The sequence below is a fragment of the Oncorhynchus keta genome, chromosome 27 (assembly GCF_023373465.1).
Source record: "Oncorhynchus keta strain PuntledgeMale-10-30-2019 chromosome 27, Oket_V2, whole genome shotgun sequence".
NCBI classification, from domain to species: domain Eukaryota; kingdom Metazoa; phylum Chordata; class Actinopteri; order Salmoniformes; family Salmonidae; genus Oncorhynchus; species Oncorhynchus keta.
In genome coordinates, this window is record NC_068447.1 from 23140160 (window position 1) to 23147305 (window position 7146).

Sequence of the window (7146 nt, forward strand, 5' to 3'; positions counted from 1 at the left end):
TTGATGCCTCATTATTAACAATTGCTCTGTTCAAGTAGACTGTGATTTTGCTGTGGTCTGATAGAGGTGTCAGTGGGCTGACTGTGAACGCTCTGAGAGACTCTGGGTTGAGATCAGTGATAAAGTAGTCTACAGTACTACTGCCAAGAGATGAGCTATAGGTGTACCTACCATAGGAGTCCCCTTGAAGCCTACCATTGACTATGTACATACCCAGCGTGCGACAGAGCTGCAGGAGATGTGACCCGTTTTATTTGGTTATGTTGTCATAGTTGTGCCTAAGGGGGCATATGGGGGAAGGAAAGCTGTCACCTCCAGGCAGGTGTTTGTCCCCCTGTGTGCTGAGGGTGTCAGGTTATTGTCTGGTTCTTGCGTGTAAGTCGCCACAGACTAGTACATGTCCCTGGTCCTGGAAATGATTGATTTCCCCCTCCAGGATGGAGAAGCTGTCTTCATTAAAGTATGGGGATTCTAGTGGGGGGATATAGGTAGCACACAGGAGGACATTTTTCTCTGTTAAGATCATTTACTTTTTAATTTCTAGCCAAAGGTGTTCGATGGGGTTGAGGTCGGGGCTCTGTGCAGGCCAGTCAAGTTTTTTCACAATGATCTCGACAAACCATTCTGTATGGACCTTGCTTCGTGCACAGGGGCATTGTCGTGTACTCCGACTGTGTGGCCATGCACGCCTCCAACTCAATCATCAAGTTTGCAGACAACACAACAGTGGTGTGCTTGATTACCAACAACGACGAGCCTACAGGGAGGAGGTGAGAGCACTCTGAGTGTGGTGTCAGGAAAACAACCTCTCACTCAACGTCAACAAAACTAAGGAGATGATCGTGGACTTCAGGTACAATTGCATCAAAGCTGGGACCGAGAGACTGAAAAACAGCTTCTAGCTTAAGGCCACCAGACTGCTAAACAGCAATCACTAACTCAGAGGGGCTGCTGCCTACATTGAGACCCAATCACTAACTCAGAGAGGCTGCTGCCTAAATTGAGACCCAATCACTGGCCACTTTAATGCAACTCTAAATAATGCCACTTTAATAATGTTTACATATCTTACATTACTCATATCACATGTACAGTGTATACTGTATGTTATACCATCTATTGCACCTTGCCTATGCCGCTTGGCCATCACTCTTCAATTGACTTACAAGTACATATTCTCGTTCACCCCTTTAGATTTGTGTGTATTAGGTAGTTGTTGGGGAATTGTTAGATATTACTGCACTGTTGGAACTAAAAGCACAAGCATTTCACAAACACTCGCATTATCATCTGCTAACCATGTGTATGTGACAAATAAAATTTGATTTGATTTTTTAAATTTAAAAACAGGAAAGGGCCTTCCCCAAATTGTTGCCACAAAGTTGGAAGCACAGAATCATCTAGAATGTCATTGTATGCTGTAGTGTTAAAATGTATCTTCACTGGAACTAAGGGACCTAGCCTGAACCATGACAAACAGCCCCAGACCATTATTCCTCCTCCACCAAAATGTACAGTTGCAATATGCATTCGGGCAGGTAGCGTTCTCCTGGCATTCGCCAAACTCAGATTTGTGAGTCGGACTGCCAGATGGTGAAGCATGATTCATCACTCCAGAGAACGCGTTTGCACTGAGTCCAATGGCGGCGAGCTTTACACCACTCTAGCCGACGCTTGGCATTGCACATGGTGATCTTAGGCTTGTGTACGGCTACTCGGCCATGGAAACCCATTTCATGAAGTTCCTGATGAAAAATGATTGTGCTGACGATGCTTCCAGAGGCAGTTTGGAACTCAGTAATGAGTGTTGCAACCGAGGACAATTTTTACGGGTTACGCACTTCAGCACTTGGCAATCACGTTCTGTGAACTTGTGTGGCCTACCACTTCTTGGCTGAGCCGTTGTTGCTCCTAGACCTTTCCACTTCACAATAACAGCACTTACAGTTGACCGGGGTAACTCTAGCAGGGCAGAAATTTGACGAATTGACTTGTTGGAAAGGTGGCATCCTATGACGGTGCCATGTTGAAAGTCACTGAGCTCTTCAGTAAGGCCATTCTACTGCCAATGTTTGTGTATGGAGATTGTATGGCTGTGTGCTCGATTTTATACACCTGTCAGCAATGGGTGTGGCTGGAATTGCTGAATCCACTAATTTGAAGGGGTGTCCACAGACTTTTGTATATATAGTGTATTTCCGTTTTCGGCTCCTCCTTTTGCTTCTGAAGAGCAACAGAGGTTACGTGCCCTGTGTCCATGGTGAGCTTTATGCACATACATTGAATAGACCCGGGATATCTGATCTTTGTGACTAGGTTTTTGTCTGTTTTGCTAATCCAGTTTACAGTAGGGTGCTCCTTAAACAGCCTCTTTCCCACTGGAGTGTGGAGGCTAGCTCCCTGTCATATAGTAGCATGGGGTAAGGGTTACCTAGCGGTGTACCCTTGCCGACACCAACTGACTAAAAGGGAACGTTATCACTGGAAGCATCTTGGGCATTGTTTAAAGGGCTCACTATAAGGGATATTTGTAGTGAATTGAATTGGGCATCACCACACACTTTTATGAGGTTTCATCGCTTGGATGTCACTGCTCTCAATGTAGCCCACAGGTTGCTTATGGCTAGGACAGGGGAAAGTCACAAGGTAGCCTGTTCCTGGGCTCAGTGAACAGCAGTATTAAATTGAAGCAATGAATCCGAGCCTCACGCTTATCGTCTGCGAGGTGCAGATTTCATTGGCCTTGTCAGATTGTAGATCTTTCAACCGAAGTCACAAGTGCGACTCCCCATAGTATGTTGTCCCTTGTTTCCCTAATTCAGTTATAGTCATAACGTTTAGTTTTCACCCAAATCAGGACCTGATTAAATTCTGGGACACACAATGGATGAACTGGATATAACTCAACCAATCAGCTACCAGGGAGAAAGGAAAACCTGGGAACCGAGGGATCAGATTTAAAAACCTCCCGTAGTCATTCGAGAGTGTAACTGCCTTTCTGGGCTACACACACTATGCACACACACGCCTTCAACCCAGGTGCAGCTAACGCAGCATCATTAATGCCGTGATCCCCACTCTGTGTCTCTGATTCTAGGAGCAAATGTCTATACTGCCCACCGGCGTCTGTATTAGAGGTCATCACGGATCCACCTGTACACGGGTATGTGTAATCCTAACTGACTTGTCTGGAAGGGTCCGTACCGATCCCAAAGTGACTGCTGCAGTGTAGAGAGCGAGAGAGAGAGAGACAGAGACAGAGAGAGAGAGAGAGAGAGAGCGAGAGCTAGAGAGATAGAGATAGAGAGAGAGATAGAGAGAGAGAGAGGGAGATATATGCACCTCTCTCTCCCTCCTCTTCCACTTTATCTTCTCCAGTTAATAAAGTAGCTTAAATAATGACTTTTCTGCTGCTTTCCTCACTCAGATCGGATCGGATCTGGATCAACCTAGTCTATACGAAATGGGTCTAGTTGACCTCGGGTCCATTCGGAACGGGTCTCTATATTTAAATGTTTTATTCATGCCTATCGGGTCTGGGTGGGAAAGCCCCAGGTCCATTTCAGAATGGGTCCAAAAAGACCTGTGAAGACCTCTAGTATGTACTGCTACATCAATAATCTACTGTACGGTACTACACCATCATATCACAGGCAGATCAGTACAGATTAGGAAATGGAGAAAGAGAGAGAGAGAGAGAGAGAGAGGAAGAGAAACTAATACAAAAGTATAGAGTGATAGAAAGAGAGAGAGTGGGAGGAGTGTTGGGGTAGAGAGAAATATAAGGCTTCAAAAAGGAATCGAGTCTATCAAGCATTTTTGTGCAACGAATCTATCCTCAATCTCAGTACAGTCCAGGCTGGGAATAGTGTCAGTGCATTAGTCAGTGCAGCAGGCAAGATGATCCTGTTTTATACCAGTGAGATGATGGATACACAGAGGCAGGCGGAAAGGTAGAAAACTGTGTATTAAGCATTTTAGGTGTATAGGAAATAAGAATTTCTAGTGTTGTAAATGAAAAGGCATGGAGAACAGTGTTTGTAGATTAGCTTCACATTCATAAGGACATGGTAAAAACCGCTGAGCTGATGCATACAATAGTTGTGGAGATGATTGATATGCTTTATGAAGGTGTTCATCAAACAGCCATATGAGGGAAATCTTGAGTCTGCACACATACAGTCGTGGCCAAAAGTTTTGAGAATGACACAAATATTAATTTCCACAAAGTTTGCTACTTCAGTGTCTTTAGATATTTTTGTCAGATGTTACTATGGAATAATGAAGTATAATTACAAGCATTTCATAAGTGTCAAAGGCTTTTATTGACAATTACATGAAGTTGATGCAAAGAGTCAATATTTGCAGTGTTGACCCTTCTTTTTCAAGACCTCTGCAATCCACCCTGGCATTCTGTCAATTAACTTCTGGGCCACATCCTGACTGATGGCAGCACATTCTGCATAATCAATGCTTGGAGTTTGTCTGAATTATATATTTTTTGTCCACCCAATCCTAGTCCAGGATTGACCACAAATTCTCAATGGGATTAAGGTCTGGGGAGTTTCCTGGCCATGGACCCAAAATAGCGATATTTTGTTCCCCGAGCCTCTTAGTTATCACTTTTGCCTTATGGCAAGGTGCTCCATCATGCTGTAAAAGGCATTGTTTGTCACCAAACTGTTCCTGGGTGGTTGGGAGAAGTTGCTCTCGGAGGATGTGTTGGTACCGTTCTTTATTCACCTTGTCTTCTCCAGACAAACTTTTTTCCGGATGCCCCAAACAATCAGAAAGGGGATTCATCAGAGAAAAGCACTTTACCCCAGTCCTCAGCAGTCCAATCCCTGTATCTTTTGCAGAATATCAGTCTGTTCCTGATGTTTTTCCTGGAGAGAAGTGGCTTCTTTGCTGCCCTTCTTGACACCAGGCCATCCTCCAAAAGTCTTCGCCTCACTGTGCGTGCAGATGCACTCACACCTGCCTGCTGCCATTCCTGAGCAAGCTCTGTACTGGTGGTGCCCGGATCCCACAGCTGAATCAACTTTAGGAGACGGTCCTGGCGCTTGCTGGACTTTCTTGGGCGCACTGAAGCCTTCTTCACAACAATTGAACTGCTCTCCTTGAAGTTCTTGATGATCCGATAAATGATTGATTTAGGTGCAATCTTACTGGCAGCAATGTCCTTTTCCCTTTTAGTGCAAAGCAATGGTGACAGCACGTCTTTCCTTGCAGTTAATCATGGTTGACAGAGGAGGAACAATGATTCCAAGCACCACCCTCATTTTGAAGCTTCCAGTCTGTTATTCGAACTCAATCAGCATGACAGAGTGATTTCCAGCCTTGTCCTCATCAACGCTCACACCAGTGTTAACAAGAGAATCACTGACATGATGTCAGCTGGTCCTTTTGTGGCAGGGCTGAAATGCAATGTAAATGTTTTTTGGGGATTCAGTTCATTTGCATGGCAAATAGGGACTTTGCAATTAATTGCAATTCATCTGATCACTCTTCATAACATTCTGGAGTATATGCAAATTGCCATCATGCAAACTGAGGCAGCAGACTTTGTGAAAATTAATATTTGTCTCATCCTCAAAACTTTTGGCCACGACTGTACATGCATGCGAGAACACACACACGCTTATTATTAATCAGCCTCATTGATATACGCTAATGTTGTGAGGCAGAGCATGTTGTGTGCCTGGTTTTGTCTCAGCAGGACTGTTGTGATAACATTTAACATGAGGTTACTGGAAACAAGGGTCATACGATACAATACAGGCCAATGGCAAAGACAGGGCTGGGACTTAGTTTCCAGAATGACCAATTTGAAGACATGTTAGTCTCAGGATAGGGATGGATTGTGGAGGAGAAACAGTGAAACTGTTACTATAGTAAATACTTCAGTATCACAGACTAACAGCTACATTAGCTATCAGGCTCCCTTATTCACTTCAGAGGAATTTTGTAAGTGAGAGAAGTGATGAAGATGGATGGAAAGTGAGATACAGAGAGAGAGATAGGGAGAAAGAGAGAGACAGACAGAGAGAGAGAGAGAGCGCTCGCAAGAGAGAGAGAGCAGATTCTGATACTCCACTAACAAGTGCACTTACCAGGATAAATTCCTCTTTCACTAAGAGCGTTTGTACCTGCTCTCTGATTGTTTTGGGGAACAATAGTAGATGCTTCTGCTGGGAACTTCTCTCTCTTCTCTGGCAGTTTTCCAGCTGCTGTGTGTCTGTGAAGAACTCCCTGACCAGTGTCTTGAGTTGCCATGGTGACACGACTGCTTCTGTTGAATAGCTCTGAGACATGAAGGTGAGACATAATAACGTTGTTTGAGCAAGAGGGACTGTTCAATAACTCATTATTACTTATTTTATCCAACTTCTCTCCCTCTTCGATCCATTCATCAGAAAAATATATATATACACTATTGTACAAAAGTTTGGGGACACTTAGAAATGTCCTTGGTTTCCATGAAAACATACATGAAATGAATGAATAGGAAATATAGTCAAGACGCTGACAAGGTTATACATAATTATTTTGATTTAAATAACAATTGTGTCCTTCAAACTTTGCTTTCGTCAAAGAATCCTCCATTTGCAGCAATTACAGCCTTGCAGGCCTTTGGCATTCAATTTGTTGAGGTAATCTGAAGAGATTTCACCCCATGCTTCCTGAAGCTCCTCCCACAAGCTGGATTGGCTTGATGGGCACTTCTTACTTACGCTGCTCCCGCAACAGCTCAATATGGTTGAGATCTGGTGACTGTGCTGGCCACTCCATTATAGACAGAATACCAACTGACTGCTTTTTCCCTAAATAGTTATTGCATAGTTTGGAACTGTGCTTTGGGTCATTGTCCTGTTGTAGGAGGAAATTTGCTCCAATTAAACGCCATCCACAGGGTATGGCATGGCGTTGCAAAATGGAGTGATAGCCTTACATCTCCAAGATCCCCTTTACCCTGTACAAATCTCCCACTTTACCACAACCAAAGCACCCCCAGACCATCACATTGCCTCCACCATGCTTGACAGATGGCGTCAAGCACTCCTCCAGCATCTTTTCATTTTTTCTGCGGCTCATGAATGTTCTTCTTTGTGATCCGAACTCCTCAAACTTAAATTCGTCTGTCCA

At 44.0% G+C, this 7146-nt stretch overlaps 1 long non-coding RNA gene across 1 annotated transcript; it reads left to right on the plus strand.

Annotated features, from left to right (window-relative positions):
• Positions 1–2230: 2230 nt before the first annotated feature.
• On the plus strand, positions 2231–6318 carry LOC118360351 (uncharacterized). Its single transcript, XR_004820833.2, has 3 exons — positions 2231–2260; positions 3098–3163; positions 6220–6318. It is a non-coding gene; the product is annotated as an uncharacterized LOC118360351 (long non-coding RNA).
• Positions 6319–7146: the final 828 nt, after the last annotated feature.